Source organism: Neodiprion fabricii, chromosome 3, assembly GCF_021155785.1.
Source record: "Neodiprion fabricii isolate iyNeoFabr1 chromosome 3, iyNeoFabr1.1, whole genome shotgun sequence".
Classification (NCBI taxonomy): Eukaryota; Metazoa; Arthropoda; class Insecta; order Hymenoptera; family Diprionidae; genus Neodiprion; species Neodiprion fabricii.
The window spans coordinates 15,775,936-15,800,354 of NC_060241.1; the positions used below are offsets into that span (position 1 = coordinate 15,775,936).

General features: G+C 36.1%; 1 protein-coding gene and 1 long non-coding RNA gene across 2 annotated transcripts in view; both read right to left on the bottom strand.

Annotated features, from left to right (window-relative positions):
* Positions 1–24,419, bottom strand: part of LOC124177255 — a 247,152-nt gene that overhangs the window by 54,911 nt on the left and 167,822 nt on the right. The gene's annotated exons all lie outside the window — the stretch shown is intronic.
* Positions 18,773–23,073, bottom strand: LOC124177256. The gene is made up of 3 exons (XR_006869567.1): positions 22,496–23,073; positions 19,911–19,972; positions 18,773–19,778 (listed from the first exon to the last, which is right to left on the bottom strand). It is a non-coding gene; the product is annotated as an uncharacterized LOC124177256 (long non-coding RNA).

The following is a 24,419-nucleotide window of genomic DNA, read 5'->3' on the forward strand; positions in this document are numbered from 1 at the left end:
TAGTGAAAACTCGAATCCCAGTTCACACGGTGCGGCCAAGCTGTGTTATTGTACGTACAATTTATTTATATATGTATATATATCTCGCGGAGGGACCTCATTTCTATTCCAATTTGCAACGCAAACTTATTTACTCGCATCGGAGCCGGTGTAGCGTAGAAAGAATATTCAAGATGCAATTAAGAGGTGTGTTCTTTTATGTATTGGCATCTAACAGCTAAATTCAGCTAGTTACCTATATCCATCGTTACAGAGAGCAGCTTGATGAAAATGTCCAAGTTAAAGCTCAAAAAGAGAATAAAAAATTACGGTAGCTGCGTTAATCAGATGTAGTCTCAAAATCTCGAATATTATAATACACATACAGTCGTTGTATGCGCTTGATAATGAACAGAACAAGTTTCTAATACAATATCTGCATGGAAAATATCCAATCGCGGCTAACGAAGCCCAAAACAACTGATAAATTACCAAGTTTATTTCTTGCGCACGAAACGTATGGAGTACGAGTATATTATTAATTGTAGCACCTTACGTCATTAACATAATAATTTAAGTTTCAAAATTTAAGAAAAATATCTCAGAATATAGCTGTTTCGGTGAATTTTCTAAAGATCAGTGTCATATTCAACATTTTTCAACGATTTAAGTATTTTCATATACCTAGATACTGCAAAATTTTTCGATAATTCACAGAATAGCATAAAAAAACTTCAGTAAAACATCTAATGTATGTTTTATATATAAATCGCATCGATTTCCTGACGAAAGTACAAGTTATAATACGATGATTTCAACAATTTTTAACGCAGAAAATTGCAATATTTAAATGAAATATGAATTTTTAAGGTTACTATGAACTACTATGAATTTCGAAAGTATATAAAGGCGATAAAGCAAAGAAGATTCAAATAGAATTGGTAGATTTCTCTAGTGCCACTCCCAATACATCAACCAAAGTCCGAGTCCGGTAGTTTCAATCAGTTTTTGAGAAAAATAAAAATAAGTAAAAAATGGAAAACAATTTTTTTTTCAGGATTGAGTGGACTGATTTGTTTAAAAATTTAATATGTCATGAAGGCGATTGAGAGCTTTCATAGACACCGTGGACCGACTTTTAGCTTATTTATTTATTTAGCTAAATACCTATCAGTTGCGATTCTAGCGCTGTCGCTTATGGCAGCTTTCTGAACTACTTATTTTAATGCGTCATTTGTTTCAGAATACATGGAGAACTATTATAAGCAACAATATATTTCTATTAATTATCAATAGTTGTTATATTTTATTGTGATATTTATTATCTCTAAGAAAGTGATTTATTTCAGTGTATTATTTACCTTATCCACCTGACTATGATCTACACACTGAACAGTCAGTGCTACGTATGTTGCTTCATATACTTGAGGTTTTAATCAATCAAGTTTATTTACAAAGTTTCAAGCTAACTAAGTTTCTGTAATTATCAAATATTTATCGTGGAATCTCGATATCAACACTGAATTGAGTTTTTGATTAAAGTTTATCGATCAGAACTCCAGGTAAATCTCGTTTCTGAATTAGGCACTGTGAACTAAAAAATTTGGTTAGTAAACGAACGGTACAAGACTTGTTCGTTGAGAGCTCCACAACATCAAGACTAAACTTGTAAGAATTATGTTGTATCTTGTGAACTTTTACTGCAAAGTGACCAATATTTAATTATATGAAAGTCAACTCGCGTGAAACTTTGCTTTTACATTGTAATCATTATAATTCTGCCGAAAAACTTGACTTGAAATTCTGAATGTGTAAAAATTTCAAATCTTCCTATAGCGATATTATAAAACTACTTTTGATGCACCATAAAGTTGTACGAAGAAATCTGTGGACAGATTCGGAGATTACAGTCGAAGGAGCTACACATTTTGAAATCATCAATGTTTCACAAGTGATTTCCTGTAGATTTCCAATATTAGGAAATTGTTCAAATTCTACTAATCACCAAGTGGTTCTTAAACGTTTGAAACTGCTTGGCATATTGCTCATTTCTAAGTGATTTTCAGTATTAAAGTATAGCTCGAATTCCAGTGATATCCAGTGATTTTTGACTGATTCCTTAAGTAAATGGCCCCTCGATGCTGGTGTTTGATCCTATGTTTAGTGGTTCGTATTTGAAAAGCTAGCCGTCCATGCGCATGTCACACAATTCTGATTCACTCAAAGCTTTTATTGTTTAAAATATAGGAAGGATGTTTTAATGTTCTAGATAGACAAAATAACAGATTACGTAAAACAGCACTGTACATGTTATACATGCTTGTGAATATATGAAACCATGAACAGTGTTCAAGTCTATTTTATTTTTTTTATTATTAAACCTCATAGCTTGCATTATGTAGCACAAAACTTTCCAACCCATATAATGATGAATGAATAAACAGAAATCGAAGGAATAACAGAGTTAAATGTGATACTTGCTTGCCAATCGGTGAGCAAGGTCGAGGTGCGTGTCTATCTCAAAGCCGATGGAGAACATTACATACGATTGTACGATTTCTCGGCTACATTAAATACTGTCTTCCAAGTAGCACTTTCGTCGCCGAGTTAGATTTCACAACTACGCCAAATGACACTCAGGTAGTGAAATACATTTGCGATATGATATACATAACTGATTACGTTATCATAAATATCATACCAGAGTGGTCATATTCTGTAAATTTAACATGTTTTTTTAAACTAAGGCAATAGATCAAGTTAAACACTTCATCAAAACTACAGTGCGAGGAAGCTGTCAAATTTTTCACAGTCACGGTTCCGAATTAGAATATTTTCATCACCGCTCTCTGAATACATTCATAATTAAGCATCAAGGTTAGTTTGATGTGATAAAACTACTTTTTGAATAGCCTGGAAAACAGCGGTGTTACCGCAGAAGGCTCTGCAGTTTTTATTCTATTACGTGTTAGCATAGTTTTCGTTCAAGTCATTCGTATGAGAACTAATAATAATTCGCATTTTGCTACACTGTAATCTTACCTCGTATTGCTGTCGCATTGCATATTATTTCGCGACTGATGGAATGGAAATGTATTTTTGACGAGTATCTGACAGGTAACTCTTTCGTGTAAAATATAGCTTATACATTTTTGACATGTTTGTTTTAGAGCACGTTCAAATACTTCCTTATTCATTATCCCGACTATTTCAACAACTATGCTCTTATAACCCTAAAAGTGAAAGCATCATTGTTCGAGAAAGCGGAGCCATGCTTGGTCCAATTTTAGCGCCGCAACATAAGTGCAGATAAAAAATCGACGTCAACGACGTTCAGCGATTTATTTCTTACATATGCAATTTTTTCAACTCTGGCTGTGATGTTTTTTCCGTCCGTTCGTTTGCATCGTATGTCGCGCAGCTGACAGATTGTTTTCGAAATTTAATCGTATGCCGCATTCAGAGCGTTGTCAACCCTCTGGTGGCAACAGGTGGTACTCAAAGTGAAAACGACTGTACTTGGAATTTTAGGACCATACAAAGATTTCGCGGAGTACATTTTTGTTCTTTGTATTTTATGTTCGTATAATAACCACGATTTTAGTTCTTTTCTCAAGGACCAGACAGGTTTTAACCATATTATTGAAATTTTTACGTTCAAGAATATTTCAAATTAACGCCAAAGGTTTTGAATTTTTCAATAACACGAAGCAGTTGCTGGCGAGCTGGAGGAAACATTATTTTCTTTGTTTATCACATCTATAATCAAAAACATATAACCAGGAATAAGAATTATGGGGACAGTTTCTTTATACTTCGGTACTTAATTCTTTTGCAATATCAGAGGCTAGTCAAAAAATGATAAAAATTTCTAGAATGTTTCCAGGATCGTACACTAACACCCGTATTCATAGTCCTTCAACAAGGATTCCTTGTTCTCATTTCACGTTTCATGAACAAGGAATCCTTGTTCCTCAAGGAAGGACTATGAATACGGGTGCTAGCGTACGGTAGAGCAACTCAACAGGCTCAACAGTAGTCCGTACAGGATGTGAAATTACCGTACAAATACGGTCCTGACACACGCTGCTAAAAGTGGTTCGCAAAATGTCCCTCGATTCTGTCGCCAATTTCCACCACTAGTGGCGCTAGTAGTTACCTGACGAGCTTGCACGCGGTCAGCGAGGGCAGCAAGCGTGGCAGAAGTCTACTAGCGCCACGTAGAGGAACTAAAAAACGGGGTCAAGACGCGTAAAATTTTGTAGTTACGAGCAGTGGTGAGTGTTAGGGGGCTGGTCCTGACCGTACAATTGGCAATACGGACGGCACTACCGGTTACATTATTATCGACCGAGGCGAGCGATCGTGTCGCGCTCTCTTGTATTATCTACGTAAGCTTCCGGACCCGTGCTCGGAGCTATTTTTAGCCTAATATGACATATACCTATACAGTGCAGGCGTATGTCATGTATCTAGTCTTGCGGTTTGAAAAGAACGAAAATTCTTTATCGAAGTGACCATTTCGTTGATGTTGGAAATATTAGAACTGGTATATTTCTGCTCTCCATGTATCGGTCGTATTGATGCTGATGGCTTAAATAAAAGTTCTCAAACTATATAAAATTATGAAACTAACCGAATGTTGAAATTCAGAAATTCATCGAAAGAGGGGTGAAATACGGGATGAAATGTTCGCCGGGTAAGCCACAGGCTTCTCATCGCGGTAAAAGATTGTGCGTCGACATCGCGAGCGTTTGTGTTTCTTTGTAATGAACTTGGCGTGGTCGGCGACCGCCGATCTTGATGGGTTAAGAGCGAGGTTAACAATAAGAGGAAGTCCCAGTCGATTTTGACTCTGATCTTGACGCACGTTCTCATAGAGTCTCGGTGGCTGAGTGACAGATTTGGTTTCGATAATCGACCGATAGAGCGCGTGTCAACAAATATACAAGATCCATCGGTAAAACTGTCATGCCAGCCTCCGAGACTCGGCAATTCTGTAAGATCCTGCGTTACTTATCAAAAATTGCAGATTCTTTTTTTACGGTGCATTATTGCGTGAGACTCAATTATTTTTACATATTTATGTTCGGCATTGAGTACAGAATGCGGCTGTCATTGCCCGAATCGCGCCAGTGATACGTAGGCTTAGAGACTAGTCAAAATAAGTGATACGTACACACGAAAAAGTTATTTTTTCTAGATTTCGATGATTTTCATGGCTTCGTTAGATCCTAATACTCATAAATCATCGAATCTCAGAGGAACAATCTAGTACGACGCATCGTTTTGGAGATATATTAATTTTTTTGTCAAAATCAACTAGAACTTCCTCTTAAGGAAATGCTACTAGAGGATGCATTTTTACTGACTGAGTGAAATATCATTCATTTTGCCAAGTATCAAAGACTCGGTATCGTTCACCCGATAACGTCGCAGCAAGCGCAATTCTATATGGAATTCCGAACATACATGTCCAAAAAATTCTTTATTGCTTGGAAAGATAATGACAGATGATGTATTGCTGTGATTGAATTACCCCTAATTGTAGGAATATGTGTTTTGTCATCATTGTCGCATGAAACAAAAGAGGTTTTTGTACATTTGAATCTAGGCTGCAGATATTGCATATAAAATTGTGCTATCTGTGGCATATTCATGCCAGTGAGGCACAGGTTCCGATAATAATCAAAATAAGTGACATATTGGTCGGTAAGGATTGACTATACCGTCCTATACGCAACGAAAATTTCAACTAGGGTGCTATAACTCGTGAACTTTTGACCGTTTGTTTTGTATTGGACGTTGGAAAAGTTTCCTCCAGCCTTCTCTTCAATCTCACAAAGTTTGATCAAAATCCACGAGGGTCTAGTTCCTCGATTTTTCTGGTAAGTCAAAGTTACAAGTTTTTCAGAAAATGTACTTGCAGTAAATAAAAGTTTGATGCTTCAATCAAAGAATGTTCTCTTCTGGAGATCCACTTACATCTTTGTCACCTGCATGTATTTCATTCAACTGTTATGGCACGTACATGATTCGTCATTTCAGAACATGCATGAATGTCACTATCGCGCGGAATTTGGTTTGTGAGTTATGTGCATTTTTTTGCTTCCCAATTATCGTAAAAGAAGAGGCGTTGACATCATCATTTGTAATCAATGCAGAACTCAGGAGATCCTAATCATGATATGAAGGTGAATATATAAAATCAAGTGTAAGTCAAACTGGAATAAAAAATTCGGCTTTTCAAAACGAAATCTCAGCCCATCATGAATTCATTCTGGGTACGAGACGCACCAGTTTCAACTCTAATTGTAAGAAATAAATTCGGAAAACGATTTCCATCTCTTCAATTTGATTAAATTTCAAGAAAGTCGATGGCTGTGTGACCATGAAAAGCCTCAAATTCTGAATTCTAATACGATCTGTTGAATTTCAGATAAATCAAAAAAATTTTTCAAAACCAAGGTAACCGACCATGATCGAAGTAAATCAGCTAAATTTTATCGTTATATGACAATACGTGAGAAACGTCACAGAAATGGAGCGATGGTAGGTAAGGATGAATCCACTCATTTTTTATATTAGAAATGTTGTTTCATTAGGGTTAACTAAAGTCCCTACAAGACATGGTGACTCTAGTGTTTACTAGCATTGGAGCAAATAATATTACTGGCGATTTTTCAAATTATTTCTCTTTTTTCGTAACTTGATTCTGACGGTGGGCCCCATTAATTCTTAAGTTTGCGTAGAACGGAAATAATTTTCTTCATGGTAACCATTGATGAATGATAATACAGACTGTGAGTGGATCGTACACCCTGTACATACCTACTTTGAGTGCGGAGTTCGCTGGGTTCAATTTCACCTCTGCTACCCTGGAAAGACCTTTGGCCCTTGTACCGAATTATTCACATCTCTGGCGACTGAGAAGAGCAAAGCATCTTGAAGGGTGAAAGCGAACTCTAATTTAACCTTTCACTGGCTGCACTTTCGGATTGCTACTTCGCAAATTCTCACTTGAGGAACCGTAACGGTTCGTTAACCAGTTATGTGTAAGGTGTGCGTCAAAATGACAGAAGGTATGCTGCCACGGTTCGTTTTGAGATCCGCCCCCGATATGCTTAGACCGCCATTAATCTCGGTGTTCACTTCCGTGTGCTAAATAATGTCGGAACAATGCTGAAGGAGCCATTTATTATTCAAGTGGAAAATTCAAGTGTATAATGAAGAGAAGGCAAATTACTTATAGGTACCCTCTACTCGAAAACATTCCGACCGTCTTCTAAAGCAATGGAAAAAATTGGGAAAATCTACTGAATAAGGAGGGAGAATATGAATTTACGAACAAATTACGGCCAAACATAAGCTCAGAAAGATGCATGATATTTTCAATCAAGAAGAATATGTAATGTTATTAGCCTCTTGTTACTTGAACTGTTTTTTAAATACATTTATTACATCTATGACACATAAGGTCCTTTGATATTAAATAACTTTTGAAAGAGTAGATTTATCATAAAATGATAGACCTTTTTCGTAGAGCGTTTATTTCCCGACAAAATCAGGTTCTGGTCGTGTCAATACACTAATGCGTTGACGGTTCATAAAATTTCAAAATGTAAACAAAAATTTCCTATGTTATTTTAATGGGAATTAGAAAATTGCGATGAAGCATCTCTAAATATTAATATTAAGAGTGAAAACTTGGACAGCATCTTGTTTCGTCATTTCGAACAATATTTTCGACTTGAATTTTGAAAAAAAAAATATTCGATTTTTTTGATACAGTCTAATACACGTAAACCTATAAGTGTGCGAACGCTCATATAGTCTGACATTGCTGTATTGTCCTATTTGCGACTTTGCATATATTCATACCGAATTATGGAAATCGCTCATCGTGACCCGGATTATCAAGAGACGAAGTGACGTGTTACACCGCCGTGCTTCTATCGTGGTCAGGCAAGTGAGAAGCAAATTTTAACATTGTTTCATGCAGACCGGCATCGGTGTAACCTTGTTTTTCCGGAATTTTAGGTGATGAAAATTCTCAGGTACAGGTAAATATAATACTCGGAGTCGCTGCTTGGTGAGTAGCACTTCTAGACTAAAAATTAATGTCACGAACTCGCTGGCGGAATGAAAAAACAACATATCGAGAGGCTAACAAGGACCGATTTTCATCCTTTTAGACCGGATTTGGATGACACATTTCTTTAAAAAAAGATTGAGGTTTAATTATATGATTGTCAAAGTCATTTGCCGGCAAAATTACAGATATTTCAAGTTGGTAATTTTATAACTATCGCATACATACCGGGACAATCTCTTGAAACTTGAAAATGAACTGCGCATGCGCGAAACAATTTAATCTCATTGCACGGCAAAATCTTTCCGCAGCGATACATTTGTCTGCGATGCAAGGGGCCAACGTACACAAAATGTGTACGTTTGAATTTTCAAAGAGCATAAGCATTAAATTCCGACCGTTCTTTGAAGAATCAATTTTCCGACCCAATAAAATGCTTCCCAAATCTGTTCCGAGTCACTACCTCAATTATTTGAGATTCTAACCTTGAAAATTCATATCAACTACATTGCCGTCAGAAACAGTTTGACAGTTGAAACTCGGGATGGCCAGCCTGCACGAACAGCTGATAAAACTCGCGCATGCGCAGTTGATTTTCAAGTTTCAAGAGATTGTCCCGTTATATTTTACGGATGAAGGTAAATTTTGAATGCGTTGAAAAACATAAGCTCAAACGAAAAATTGCCGCTCCGTGTAATTCAAGTTCCATGAATCTTTCAGCCAGCATTTTGCTGAATACATACAATACAGATTTTCAATTACTCTTCATCGTATAATATTCATATCGTCATTGTCGTCATTATCATCTTCATCATTTTTATTATTATTTTTCATTATACCAAAAGCACGGATCTATTCATTCATAGCAAAAGTGTAAAATGATGTTCGAAACGTGTTACTCTCAACAGCAATGATCTCAAATTTGATAAATTGAACGAACATAATTTTTTTCACTGTTTACCAAACCATTGTTATTTAGAATTTGCCGTCCGAAAAAGGTACTAAATGTTTTCGAAAGCGTTATAATTTATCACGCCGTATAAGTTACGGCATGTTATTTTCAGTAAAAACACGTCGATTATGAACTTTGCCTCCGATGTCATCACGTGGAAAAAGTACTTTTGAAACAGAATGATGGACAATCGTACAAAATTGTTGCTCTTCATTACCGGTCAAAAATTCGTAAAAGAGTATAAAAATTTTGATTTTGAGTTAAAGTTACGATTTCAGTTCGAACACTGTCGAAAGTGTGATAAAAATACTTTCGATACACTGTTTGAAAAATCAATGCATATTATTTCCTAACATTCAACGTCAGAAATTCGATGATGTCACTTCAAGACTGATTGCAAAGCTAAAGAAATTCTAAAAAGTAATCCTTGTCATAAAACTATCTAATGACGAGAAATTAATATAACCAACAGTTATTCTACAAAGAAATTACGATTAACATCGTTCGAAGTTTCAGTGCGAATATGTAATCGTATTTTTTCGTACGTATCTACGCTTGGTTATTGTCAAACTCATCACAAATTGGAATGTATAAAACTGATATGCTAATACTTTCCGAAGATCAGTGAAAAAAAAATAAATAAATAAAAATCAAGGAAAATGACAAAAATTATACGTTTCATGCTACAGTGTTTTCTTCACGACTAAAAAATGATGTGTATCATTCCAAAGCTAAGAAATCTTATAAATTTCAAAGCTCTCTCATGTGTGTTTTGCGGGATGAGTCCGTGGTTTCGTGTGACAAATTTTTGGGTCAGACGAATGACGTAAGGCATTTTCTATTTTAATGAAGTGGACGTTATGTGCATCTGCAAATTTAGTACCTTCGCATTTCTTATCATTGCAACGATGAACCCGACTTCCAGTATTGAAGGAAATTTTTGTGTACTTGAACATTATCTGGATAATCATATTTTCGATAACCTCGAAATATTATCGCTAACATTTTTCATACCCCAACACGCTTCATCTCATAACATTTGATAATATCAGCAATTTGATGAGTAAAATGCCGTGACAAATGAAACCTGTTGTGTATTTTTGCATTAAATATCAATATTTGTTGTTCTTCGTTGAAAAGTTTCGATGATAACATCTTATAGATTCAATTGTAAACGGATGTATTATTATTTCAATACTGCAGTGAAGTATGAACTGCGAATTTTATACAATGTCCCGGTAATTCCTTGCTCGCTTGTGTTTATCCACAACGGGGAAAAAGTTTTCCGCCCGGAGTTTTTTTCGCAGAAATTACCTCGACCGTTTTTTGGCGCCTGGAGAAAATCAAGTAATATTTTACGCTGGTTAATTACCATTTTAATTGGAAAAATAATGAAGAAAAATTATTCAAGTGTAAATTAAAAAGACTTTGTTTTCGTACAGTCGTCATGGATTTTGTCGGTGAAGGCTAATCCAGTAACCGCGGAAAAGTTTTCCAAATTTTAACGGTACGTTTTTTTTTTCATTCGGAAACTGCATGGAAATTGGAGTTTCTGCATTATCTCGTACTTTGGTTGACAGAACGTACTCGTATTCGAAAAATCAGTCCGGAAATAATGGCGGTACGATTTTTAAGCTGTTTTTATTCCACAAAAAATTGCACGAATCTTGTTGGGAAAGGCTACAAGTGTTTTTATCGAAGAAGGGCTTTCACGACTGCAACGCGATTACGAATTTATAATTTGAGTTAATCGCTACTGAAATTTCTAAGACTCCTAAAATTTTGGCAACAACTTTGAAACGTTAACACTGTTAACACACACACATATATATATAAATATATTTTTTTTTTTAAGTTTGGCATCGTCTTCATCGAAAAGGCTAAACCTGCGAGGATTTCTTTCATCATTACGAAAACGGAGATAAAAAATACATTCTGAAATTATAAACAAAGATTTATAGTTGGATATTAATGTTTCATTTTAAAGTGATTATACCCACAATTCCTCATTTTTTAACATACGTTGTTATCAATAGTTAAACACTATCTCAATGTTGTTGCCACGAATCTCTTTTTTCGTTGATTTGAAAAAATGATAAAAGTGCAATCCGACCAAGGTACGAAGTGCGAGTGTGTGGCTTTTGATGAATTAAGCTTTTGATGTATTGTTGTCCAAAAATGACGTTGCAAACATTGTAAGTGGATAATAAATCAATCATTCCTCTAGCATCACAGAGGCTGAAACTCGTGGATATTTCTGAGGAATTTATGTATCTGATCGAAAACGGAGATCCAGATATGTCGAAAGTTAGCGAAACGTGCGCGTTAACGAGGAAACTCCATCCAATCGAGCGGGAAATGCCCGAGGGGCAAGGGGTGGGGAGTTTGGAAATTTTGATTGAACCTGCTCTCGCAGCTTCGGTTGGCACGATTTACGGAAAGTCTCGATAAAAAACTGAATATTTTGCACCTCTATTCTTTCGCGATTGATTATCCCGAAATACTAATTATAGAAAATTTGACACTGGCGTGATTTTTCAATTACTTTTTCATCTCAATTCGAAGAAAACATTCAGAATATCATTGCAAGTATATTTTTTTTAAACTTCGGGATGTCACGTAGTAAGAGAAGAAACGCTTATTCAAGTTCATATAAAATTAAATTGACCTGCGAATTTTATCGGCCTTTGAAGTATGAGCGATCCAACCTATTCCATTATATTATTCATAGTTCTAGCACAATGATGACTATAATGTTGAATTTGCAAAAGTTCTTTCCCAACATGCAGGGCGGAAGACGTTGGAATCCATACGTGAGCAAAACTGGATTTTGTGTCGAGGCAGGATCTGCTAATTGTAAGTTGCGCCGAAGTATTCGATAGAAAGTAATGGTGATGGACTTTTTACATTGATTGTGAAGAGCAGATGAGTCAACGTTATTCATCGATATCTGTCAATCAGTATCTCGCTGTAAATTGCAATAGAGAGCTGTCGGAAAAATAATTTCACCACAAAGTTTGTAGTAAATCGAGCTGCGATTATGGTGATCGCGATTAATTCAATTATCGCCCAAGTCGCTATGCTTGTACAATTCATAAAAAATTCCTTACCCACTATATTCACGAATTTATTTCGGATAACGACGTTTTCTCATCTCGAATAGTCTTCTCTGAAGGGTTAACCGCACATCTGCATGTCTGTATACGTACACACAAGGACTCTAGACGATTCAAATGATTGAATAAGATTTCACAAGACTTCATCTAGGATTACCAGAAATTTCGGGGAGTTCAGAGAATTCAAGGATTTCAGGGATTCCGTGCAATTTGAGATTTTACATGATTTCTAAGTATTATTATAGCATTGAAACATTTCATGAATAATTTTCAAAACCTTATGTGAGTTCACTAGCTAATGGTTTCACAGAACTTGAAATAATTTCATAGAATTTCGGGGATCTAATGTGATTTCAAAGATTTGAAAGATTTGAGAGATTTCACATATCTTCACAGAATTTCAAGTGATTTCGAGAGATTGATGAGATTTCAAAAATTTCAAAGATTTCAGAGATTTGACATCGTTTCAAGGGATTCCGAAAGACTACAGGATTTCAAAGATTTCATTGATTTCAAATGATTTCAGGTGATGATTTCGCAAGTTTTCACAGGATTTCAAAGGAGTTCGAAAGGTTTCGCGCGGTATTTGAGGTATTACAAGTGATTTCAAATATTTCACATTACTTCACAAGTGTACACCGATTGCAAGGATAGTCAACCCCTCGTTATTCCGCGACTCTCACAACTGACGCGCAGTTCTTTATTAGTTACTCCTCGCTCCGGACTTGCAAGTTTTGTATTACAAAAATATACACATACGCAAACGCACTGGTCGAATGTAAAAAAAACTCGTCCATCACACATCAACGATGTTATTTGAACTTGTTACATTCTATCACACAGCCTCTGATGTCTGATTTTCCAATTCCGCATTCCATGTATGTCTTCGCGGCTCGACGGATCGTTCTGGACTATTTTCTCCGAGGATGAGCATGCAAGACGTTCAATTGAAAGGCTTCCTATTGCCTGACCTGCACACCGGAAGTTGCAGCACGACACCGAGGGTGCAAACGGTACGCAGCATGGGGAGCGAGGCATCGAATAAAAGGAATACACGGCTCTCGAACCAATTGAATGGCCACGGGGAGGATCCGCTAGTGTCTTTGATTTCAAGGTTGTCTTCATCCAGGACAAAAGACATTTCGCAATATCGACGATAACACAGTTTCCTGAGTCGAGTCCTGGGAAAGAATGGATCCCCACATGCTTTTACATACTTACCGATGAGATGTTCAATTACAGATTTCGGCGTTGTTTCGTGATGCTCTCAAATTTCAAAAAAACAAAAAAAAACTCGTAAACAGTTCAACAGTTATGTAAACTGTGCATATATCGAATTTATTTGACTCAAAGACATTCTATTCAAAAAGTTCACCGCTACGCTTGGTGACATATTTCGTACGGTTAGTGAATTTTTTGTAAAAATTTGAGCGAAGTTATCGATGTATTTGTATTCGCATTATTAAAATAATTATCGGTATTCAGTGTGAAACTTTCTACAAATTACACTGAGTTGTTTGTCTCTGAATATCGTATTAGCGTGAATACCGTTTTCATAATTCAAAGTCAGTCGTTTTGCTTGATTTGAGAAATTAATGGAACCAATTGGGCTAGAAGACGATGTGGCTGGTTGGGCATTTTTTTTTTTTTTTACATCTTATTTGAAATTCACTCTACGACGAGGCGTTTATTTATGGTTGTTCGTGATCAAATGCATTTAATTACACAGAAAGAAAATAAACAAAAGTCAAATAAATTTGAGAGGAAAAGTAGTAGCAAGTTTAAGTTAATTGATAATAAATAAACTTGAGACATTTTGTTCATTAAAGAGTTGCGTTATAGATTTGGTAGAACGAAAGCAGTTTCGCATAATTTAGGTATGGGTATGCTGAAACTATTACTCATGGAATTACTGTTTTTAAAACTTCAACCAGACTGAGATTTTCTTCATGTATCCCCGTGCTTATCAATTTCGGATAAAAATTTCGAATTAAAGAAATAATTGCATTTCAACTTCAAAGCGTCAAAAACTTACAAAAACAGAACAAGCTCGAATCTGTTAACTACCGATATTATTTCTTAGTGGACAGTTTCAAACTCACCATTTCTAATCAAGCAGAAAATTTTTTATGTGATAGTATCACCTCTAAGACCCTACATTTTGTCAATCCTAGCGTTTAAAAAAAAACAAAAAAAAAAAAAAACAGAAAATTCATAATACATTCGTAAAAGCTTAATTTCTTACTCTCATTATTTCAAGCATACTTCTATAATGGGTTTAGTTTTTGAAATATTTTTTCAGCACTGCGAATTTTCGATCCAAAACAATTCATTTTAGTACAACAATTTTACAATATTTTCCACTTTATAACGAACATGTGAAAGTTATGTTGAGAGTGAAATTGATGTCGAACAAAATCTTCCACGAATACGCAGTGAAAAATTAATCCGATCCGGATGAAGCTGATGCTAGCAGCCAAACATGTCAAATTTCTCTCGAATAGGATTATGCAGTACAAATTTATATCCATAATTTTAAAAAAAATGTTAGCTTTCTATGACACTGATAAATTTTCTCGATTTTTGGACATTAAAGCCTCATTTTCATTATTGACCGCACGCTTGGCTGTTAACTCTGGCTGCTAGCTTCAACCTCATCCGATCTGAGTATATAATTTTAGTATGTTTTTTTACGTGCAACGGAAACTTTCAAAGAATTTTTGTAAAATTTTCAAAACGCTTAGGTATTGATTATAGTTGATTTAAAATTTTTGAATTACTGATAAAAACGAATACAAAATTGAATCCCATCATTGGGCCGATCTTGAAATAATCCGATAAAAAGAATGTTTCGAAATTTCAAAAATGATGGAACTATGGAAAAGTTTGGGTATTGATAACCCAGAAATGGGTTTCTATGAGGGTTAGGTCAAAATTTCAATTGTAATTAAAAAAGTGATGACGTCAAAATCTCGTCGAATTTGCATCGAATGCCCCCACATATTGCTTGTAAATGTTCGATTACGAGATTATTTTGCTGCAGAAGTTTTTCTGACATAGTAGATTCTAAACCGAAAAAAATTTGGAACCATTTCAAATGTCTGCATTGTTACTTTCATACGATTGTCGGTGAGAAAATATCCGTGAACCTTCTGTATTTCGACGTTGCAAGAAAACCTATTCGAACCGTTTTGAAGTAATATGGACAGCAGCTCGTAAGTCATAATGAAAACTAGAGTTTTTTTTTACTAAAATAAATAATATGAACGTGTGAATCGATGACGTAAATTTAGATGTTATCTGAGATTACTTCTAATCGAATTAATTTAACCATTTATTGACTAACAACCGTAAATAAATGTCTTTTAAGTCAATTATTCTTCCGCATAAAATAGATCTGACAACGGTGCATCTAAGAGTTGCATGTTGTTACCAGTTTTTAGCTGAATTTCATTGATCAATTTACAAAATGAGTAACCAAACAACTCATTTTCGACAAAACGGACGATTTGCAGAGGAAAAAATTATAAAATGGAAAAATGTTTTTTTATTCGTCTTTACCTCACTTTCACGAGTCGGATATGTTATTCATTTTTAAGTATGGTTGACCGATATTTTCGTGAATTTTTTATCATTTAGATTAAAATATTTAGAAAACTTCACGTCAGAATACGTTTTTTACCATTTTTGCGTAGTCTACGAGAACTGATTAATATAAATCAAAGTTTTTCGTATTTTTGTCTTTAGCAGTTTTGATTAAATTGTATCAAAAATGTGCTTTTTGCACAAGATTCCCTATTGACTACATGTTAAATATCCAATTGTTAATAATTAATTACACAAAAACTGCACCTTGGATCCTTCTCAAAAACTTACTTCACACCTATTTATTAGCGATTATTGACATATCAGAAATTCAGCTTTTTATCTTTACATATCTCTAATGTCCGAACAACCGTAAACTCGAGCACAAGCACAATTCCAGCTTCTTAGCCGGAACGTGACGCGTGTTAAACGTTTAGCCGGAAAAGTATCAACGATTCTTCGAATTCCGAAACCAAAACCCCTCGACTTTTATACGGATGAGACTCTTCCGTTGGGTGCAGATCACGGACTGGCGGTCTGCATTAGGGTATTACTTCAAGTAGGTATTGGCGTCTGTTTGTGGCATACAAAGTGCTTCGTCACGTCAAATCGACGATGGACAAACAAACAAGGCGAAAGATGAACCGTCGTGTGCAAACGAATACAGTTGTTATATGACTTGGGGAATATTGGATACCTGTTTACGCGTTGGAATTGTTATCTTCCCGATGAAATTCACGTCAATCTCAATTCAGCTCAGCGTCCACCTCGAAATGACATTTCCGAGGCTTCTGTGAAACGAATAGAACCGCTCTACCAAGCCTGCAGAGCTCGACACACGTCACAATCCGTGAAATATGTAGGTACTACAATTGCGCGAACTTCTGAACGGGAAATTCCACATGTCATTTACGTGTTAAGGATGAACGAAGAGAGTTCATTGTATAAAGGGTCTTCAGCAATGTTACGTACGCCAAGGATAGCGAACAAGGGTAAAACAACCGTACATCCTTACCGCATACCCAACACGAATCTGGGGAAATTCGAATGATGCAATTGTAGTAATCTGAATGTGAAATAGTTAGGCTAAGGTCCGATGGGCAAGTTAGACACATGTGTGAATGAGATGTCCTCTCTGATTAACCGACTTTCTATGGCCAACGCCAACCGGCGTCGGTACCTCCGTGAAGTTGGCCCCCCGAAGTTATTATTTTTAAATCTAATTAATGCAATTCGTTTGAGAATCGTTTGAGAGGGTTTGAGAGTAAAGAAAAATCGTTTGAGAGTTAATAGTTTTTCCGGAAAATTGATTTTAATTTTGGGTGTGAAGTTGGCCCCCATATTTTCTATCTCCTCAAAAAATGGACTTGGACGTTTAATTTTTTTTTTAATCTTTTGAGAATCGTTTGAGAGGATTTGAGAGTAGAAAAAAACTGTTAGAGAGTTAATATTTTTATTGATATTCCATAATTATTGAGTGATTGATTTCCCCATGATTTCCCCTAGTTTCCGAGCACTTCCGGCCTGCGCAATGGATATGCGCGGTGTACATGCGCAGTGTATCTAAAATCAGCTGGAGGCTGGTCGTGAGTACCTGCAAGTAAATATCAATTTTGGCGTTCTATAAAAGATTTCACTTTCTGCTGCACTGCGTTAAAAAGATTTCGTCAAGTTTCCCGTTTTCGACGCTCGTGTCTTTTTCCAATAGTTTCATCCAATTCTTCTCTTACCATTGGTGTCATTGAGAGAAAATTGCTCAGCTTCGTCTCCATGTCCATCTCGTACCCGTTCGATTTACGATAATCCGCATTCTCGAAACTCGTATTTCTTCGTCAATCTCGGTCGCCACATCTGATTTCAGACGCACTGCGCAGACATGTTGCGCATATACAGTGCGCCGACACAATGCGCACACCGGAAGTGCTCTAATCCTAGGGGAAATCGCACATTGAATAATTATTTAATATCAATTAAAATATTAACTCTCTAACAGTTTTTTTCTACTCTCAAATCCTCTCAAACGATTCTCAAACGATTAAAAAAAAATTAAACGTCTAAGTCCATTTTTTGAGGAGATAGAAAATATGGGCGCCAACTTCACACCCAAAATTAAAATCAATTTTCCGGAAAGACTATTAACTCTCAAACGATTTTTCTTTACTCTCAAACCCTCTCAAACGATTCTCAAACGAATTGCATTAATTAGATTTAAAAATAACAACTTCGGGGGGCCAACTTCACGGAGGTGGCGTCGGTTCGTAATGAAACGCGTGATGTGAAAAAATGTGAAAGCCTGTTATTCGTTAATAAATATTATTCGTTACGGTACGAAATCCTGTGGATTTTTATTTCGAACGGACGCGCGAGTAACCTTTTAAAAGATGCGAAACAAGGTAAAGATATGAGAAATTTGCGAAAAGATTTTCAACTTAGAACGTCAAGTGTTCAAACTTTGATATTTTTTATTTAATTCTCACGAGATGAATATTTTTTTATTTCGCGATTTGCTAAGCTGGTTTGGTTTTACGGCAGGTTGATGAAGTTAGTATATTTGCTCAAGATGAGTCGATAATGACAAAGTTACAGCGTCTTGTAGAAAAATCACCGAATCGTAGAAGAGTGTGGCATGCCGCCTAATTTTTAAAAAAATTGGACATTCCGATGTATCTAAGCTGAGAAATTGAGCATACAGATTAATTTTTCCCGAAAGTCAGTAAATGAATTTCTGACTAAGACGAAAGGCTAGAAACTGTCGGCATCTGTATCTCTAAACCCAAACAATACCTTGAAGAATGCAATGCGAGTCTCGAGGTAATAATTTAGACTGTCCACTTTCACATGAAATTGCGTAGTACTTTATGATGCTAGATCCGCAATTTATTTTACTTAGTTCGAGTTTATACGTATGCGTAAAAAATTTGCACCAATTTATGCAAAGTTCGAAGGATTGAAGTATACCTATTATTGCAATATGGCAAAAACATGGTCCAGGTTTTGAAAACTTAATGGTTAATTTACAGAAACAGTTTTTTATTAACCTACACTAGATGCCGGAAAATTTGTGTGCGATAATTAATGATTTTTCAAATTTTGGTTGCTGTCTTTATCGCTATGGTTTACTGGATTGTTATTCCGACAGAGTGATGTGTTCGATAAAGAGGCTTATAAGCAAAAAACCAATATTTTTCACTAATTTCGTCACAATATATAATCGCCCATGATATGATATGAAAATATAAAATTCTTCAATTATACAGAAACGATGAAATATTAACATTTTATTTCAAATCGCTTCAAAATGATTGAAAATATAGTAGATTCGTTCCATTTTATTCTACGACGACTTATTTTCTTCCAAGAGATTATTTCATATCTAATAATACTATTTTGCATCCAAATAGCTTGTCATCAACAAACGGCAAATTTCAGTTGACTACCGAAAGAGAAAATGTAGGATCTTGTTCATAATTTTAGTATTTCTTATTTCTAGACTTATAAAAGAATCTTCGCAGTAGTTTAAGAATATTAAACCCGATAAATACTCATAGTGTGATCATCTCGTAATAACACGAATAAAAAGTATTGATTTTTAGATCACCAGCATCCTTGAATTGCAACAGTCATCAGAATTTTTCCACATTGGTGAGAACCAAGTTTAAGTTCCCGGTACATCCAATTATGTACCGGATTATATGTGAAAAATTAATCCACCTGCAGGAAACAATGGGCCATAATACTAGGCGTAAATATAGTTATTTTCTTCGACGCCACGTGTTCCAGCCTGCAAGAGTATCACTTATTCGCATTTCCGTTCACTGCACTAATATCACGATCCATTTCCGTCATTTCACATGGGAATTTTATACTTCAGTGTCTTTTCCGCCTGCAGAATCTTTGCCACACGTACACGCTATCCCCCATAAAATTTCAGTTCACCTGCGGCACTTTCTTCAACGAAGTTGCGGCCATGCTTGGCCATAAATCCACGGTCATAATGTACAATATTCCTCTGTACATGAGTGTTAGGATTAGATATAAAACCACGTGTAAATACCTGCAAGCATATACTAGGGTGTTTGAATGGAAGCAACATTTTTTTAACTTCTAGCTGAAAAACTTTTGAAAAGTCGCTTTCCGAATTTACGTAAGGGAAAGATGTTATTTTTTTTAAATTGTTATCACTTACGCGTGTTTAATGATCCGAACTTCGTCCTCGAAGCATTTTCTTGACAATGAGAATCAAATTCTCTGCAAGCACACATGCGTGCATCGAGTCAGTTGGTTTTTAACCGGACGGAAGGAATCGTGTGTTCAGGGGAAGAAAAATCTTGACAGGAAAAAAATCAACGTCAGAAATAGAAATCAAGATTTATCGTTATTTGCTTGAGCCGTAAAAAATTGTTATAAAAAAAGTTCCATTTCAGGTTATAAATTAAAAAAAAAAAACAAAAAATAATAATAATGCGAAGGTTTGCTCTTTTTTATGCGAAGTGACCATTTATCGTAATTATATATGCCTGATTCAAAAATTCATCATGCTGTTAATTACGCTGATAAATTTTATGTCGGACAGCTGAAACTATGCGGCAGCAGGTGCGAAAACCTTCTGGCTTCCTAAAGTAGTATCATAATAAATTCGAACGCGTGCCGTTCACAGTAATTGCAGATATGCAATTTAATTTCAAGTCTTAATACTAGCAACGAAAATTATTTCATAATATGCTTGAAGTATTTCTATGGATGTTCATTTTTTAAGTATTCGTATTTTTTATCCACCAGACATTAGTTGACACCGATGCGACACTAGAAACATCGGTATCGAACCCTTCGATTATAATTCCAGTATTATGCATTTTCAAAGAGGTTTTCGTAACTTACGAATAAAATAATTTGACGAATGCTCGAGTTACGACTGTCTCATATTAAAATTAATATAGAGTATCGATGTTTGGTCAGCCAACCTACATAACCATTGATTTTTTTTCCTCTTCGCGTCAGGTGAGCTTGTTCAATGTTCATAAACACAGATCATAAATAATTCCGCACGGTCTACTCTTCTCGATTACAATGTAATTCGTGCGTGATCGTTAAAATGCTTTGCACGTTCAACCTACACCAAATCGCCACATACATCTTCTGTTGTAACCGGCACGTATATTTACATAGAGCTAGGACAGTTGATTGGCGGGAGAATTAGGCCGCCTTCAAGACTCGGCAGAAACAACAATGTGATACTGAATTATAAATTGTTCGTCAATCTGATTAAATCAGTCGTCATTTAAGTCCATGTAATGAAATATACGCTAGAGAAATACTTGCTGCATCGGACACAGAACACAAAACGAAGGAAGAAAGGCGAATAAGAATGAAATCACGGAAGAAAGTAAACTATACGCTGCTATATGCTTACAAAAACAGAATATGATGACGAATGAATTTAAGGTTATACCAGCAACGAACAGAGATCATGTGCTTTATACCACAGCCAAAATCTGCAAACTGCAGGACTCCCGTACGCACCGAAGACAGCGAAGGGAGTGCAAGACAAGGAGGTAGTTTGAATCGAAAACTTTCTACCAATCGCATTGAAAGATCACCGATCGATCGATTTTAGGCATTCCTGCCGTCAATGGGAGTTCGGTGCAAAAGGAACACTAGCGACGCTAGTGGTATAAAAGATAAACCTAACGTGTACGATTATTGTGACGAGTAGTGTCAATTCTTCCACCTGAGTTCGGTTTCCTTGTGTTAGTCTCCGTGAGCACAAAAATTGCAAAACTCCGTATTGCGTGACACAATCGGCGCGGATTTGGATTTGTATGTGTATACATGAGACATGCAGTACTTGTATTTTACAATATTCAATTTTTTAGATTTGTGATTTGGAGACGTTCAAGGTAAGATTAACAGAGTCTGTCTTGGAATGGTTGCGAAGTGTTTCAGTGAAACTTGTCTCGTTTTCAAGCTACTTCCGGTCGGAAGGGGAGTCGCAAACGCGGCTTAACTACTCGACTCGGTTGCGTCTACGCTTGGCAATTATTTCAAGCAAACATTATTCGAGCTATAACTGCGGAGCGGACGTGTCTGTGCCCAGATGTTTGAATATAATGCCCAGGCGATTTAGGTGTGTCAGTGTAACAGTATCAGTTGACCTCCGAGCAAAATCGTTCTGAACCCAGATCTGCAGGAGCAGCAATTACGCAAGATATTCATGAAAGGTTTGCATAACGCATGGAACTTGCACTTCACAGCAGTCTGAAACTGCAGAATATTGTTCGTAAAGGGGAGTCGATCGATTTTCGCGATCAGGAATAACGTGTTTGTGTTATAAAAAAAAAATACCAATCTCCCACTCATTTAAATTAATCGATTAATCGCAATTAAATTAAATTGTAGACTACGAGTAACTGTTTTTCCAAATAATCGATTAGTCATTTGTTTTAGAAAACGATCAACGCAAAACGCCGATTAAGCGATTAATCGCATTTGATCAATCGTGTGGTCGAGAAATCAATTAAAACGAACGTCTTTGATTAATCGATCAATTGAACAGCCCTAGTTATCGTGGTCTGCAATAAAGTGGCCGAGTTGAAGAAAAGTAAGCGTTTGCACCGAAACTAGTATAAATTGTGTACGGAAATGAAAGCCTTTGAATAATGATATTCCAACTCGCAAAATTTGATTCGTTTCCTGTTGTTCTCTCCCCGTGAATTAAAATCAAAGTTATTTGTGTATTTGTGCGTATTTGTTTAAAGAAAATACATTGTATACCTTTCAACTTCTGTGGGACAATGACGAGCTTCCGGGAACCGTTCCAAACTTTTCCGTTTCAACAGCCATCTTTGAAATAATCACGGAGAAGATAACAATCACTGAAAATTTCTTGCGCAGTTGTTCCCAGCGATTTCGAACTTGTTCTTTAAATGAATTGAAGCAGACGTTCAACGAGCTAAAATTATTTCATTAGTCTGCGTTAACAATTGTCGAACGAAAGTACGAGGGGCTTATAACTTTCCCCTCGCTCTTATTAGCCGTTATTATTAATTATCCAGCGATCAAGTTTTGCAATTTATATTCACAATAGGAGAGTTCATACATCCGTACGTCGGCAATTAAATTACTCACAACTTTTCATAACACACTGTTTTAAACGGGGTATTTCATTCCATGCAACGTATGTAGGTAATTGCAATTTTCACTTCAACCTCCAGTTTCTCGCTTCTGTACCAGTGTACGTTTTATTTATCACATTCACTGTTTGTTTATGCCACTTTTCATTGAATTACAAGGGAACCCTCATGAATAGGAATGAACGTTATTATCTTCTCGCCTGTTCTGGAAAAATATTCACAACTTTCCAAAACGTCGAGGAATAGGAATGTTAAAGCTGCGAAAATTGCATAACAGAGGCAGGCAGATTTCAATAACTTTGTCGTCGCTTACTCGCATAATGCATACGTCACATGACGCAGATGACCACCCTCGTTACGTAACGTGTTTCTACTCCCAGAGGTGAAGTACAACTGACAACGAGTCACAGACAGATCGAGTCGAGCCGTGCATTTATATACGTACGTGTTCTACTTTACTACAATATACCTACGCATATTTAAGAAGCCAGTTTTATGCAACTGACGAAGTGTGCAGTCACGGTCTTTGAGTAGTTTAATTTGTTTTCTGCAACGCCGTTTGCCGGTTTATACGTACGATGCTTTTTTATCGGATTTTTTTTTGCTTTTTGTCGCTTTAGCGCAGAGTAAACGGGTTTGGAGCAAAACGCAGCCCTTCCTTATTTTGACATCTGAAAACCATTAGAGATGGCTTTAACAAAATTTCCTAATTTCGGTTAAGCGGAAGTGATGACGTTAAAAATTGATAATTGAATAAGCATCGACAAAGTTTATTAAATACAAAATAAAGTAAAGACGGTCGATGGATTCGATGATTTTCGATGTTTCCACATCTCGCCCCTGCATTCACAGTGCTTTAATGACTTATCGGTTTCATGCTATGGATTGAAAATTGAATGATCAAATTCTTAATATCTAACATCAATATATTAGCTTTTCATTTATTTCCCAATGACAAGTGAGCTTGCCATCTAGGTTTTGTTTGTCTCGATTCCTTGTTTACATTGGCTTTGTGTTTCTGGATCATTTCATAGAGAACACAAATAAGTGAATAAGTCTGAAATCCAAGATGTACGAAAGAAGTTTTAGATTGGCTACGTTTGGTAACAACAGGATTTCTCTTATAACTATTGTTGGATGCAATTTGCCGATCATTTTAAGTTTTTAAATAATTGCTTCTATGAATTTGTCAAGGTTCACTTACTTCTGGCACGATTGAACCGGCAAGATAATAATTGTTACGTGAAAAAAGTGTGATTTGAAGAGAGAAAAATTGTGAATCGTTAAAGTTGCGCTGCAGAAATCGAAGAAGAATGGAAAAGCGTTTACGGAATCGGTTATAGGCTTAGTTCGAAAATATGGGCATTCTTTAATTCTCATTATCGTAGAATCGGCTAGAAATGGCGATGGCGCGATTCGAGGAGTAGAGCAAAAGTTAGTGAATCAGGTCACTAATTCAGGTCAATGATGATCTTCATTAATTTGAATCCAAATGTCACTCGATTTTGCGATGAGTAAGTTTGGAAGGAAACTGTTCTATTCCGCAGGAAGCGTAACAGATTGAT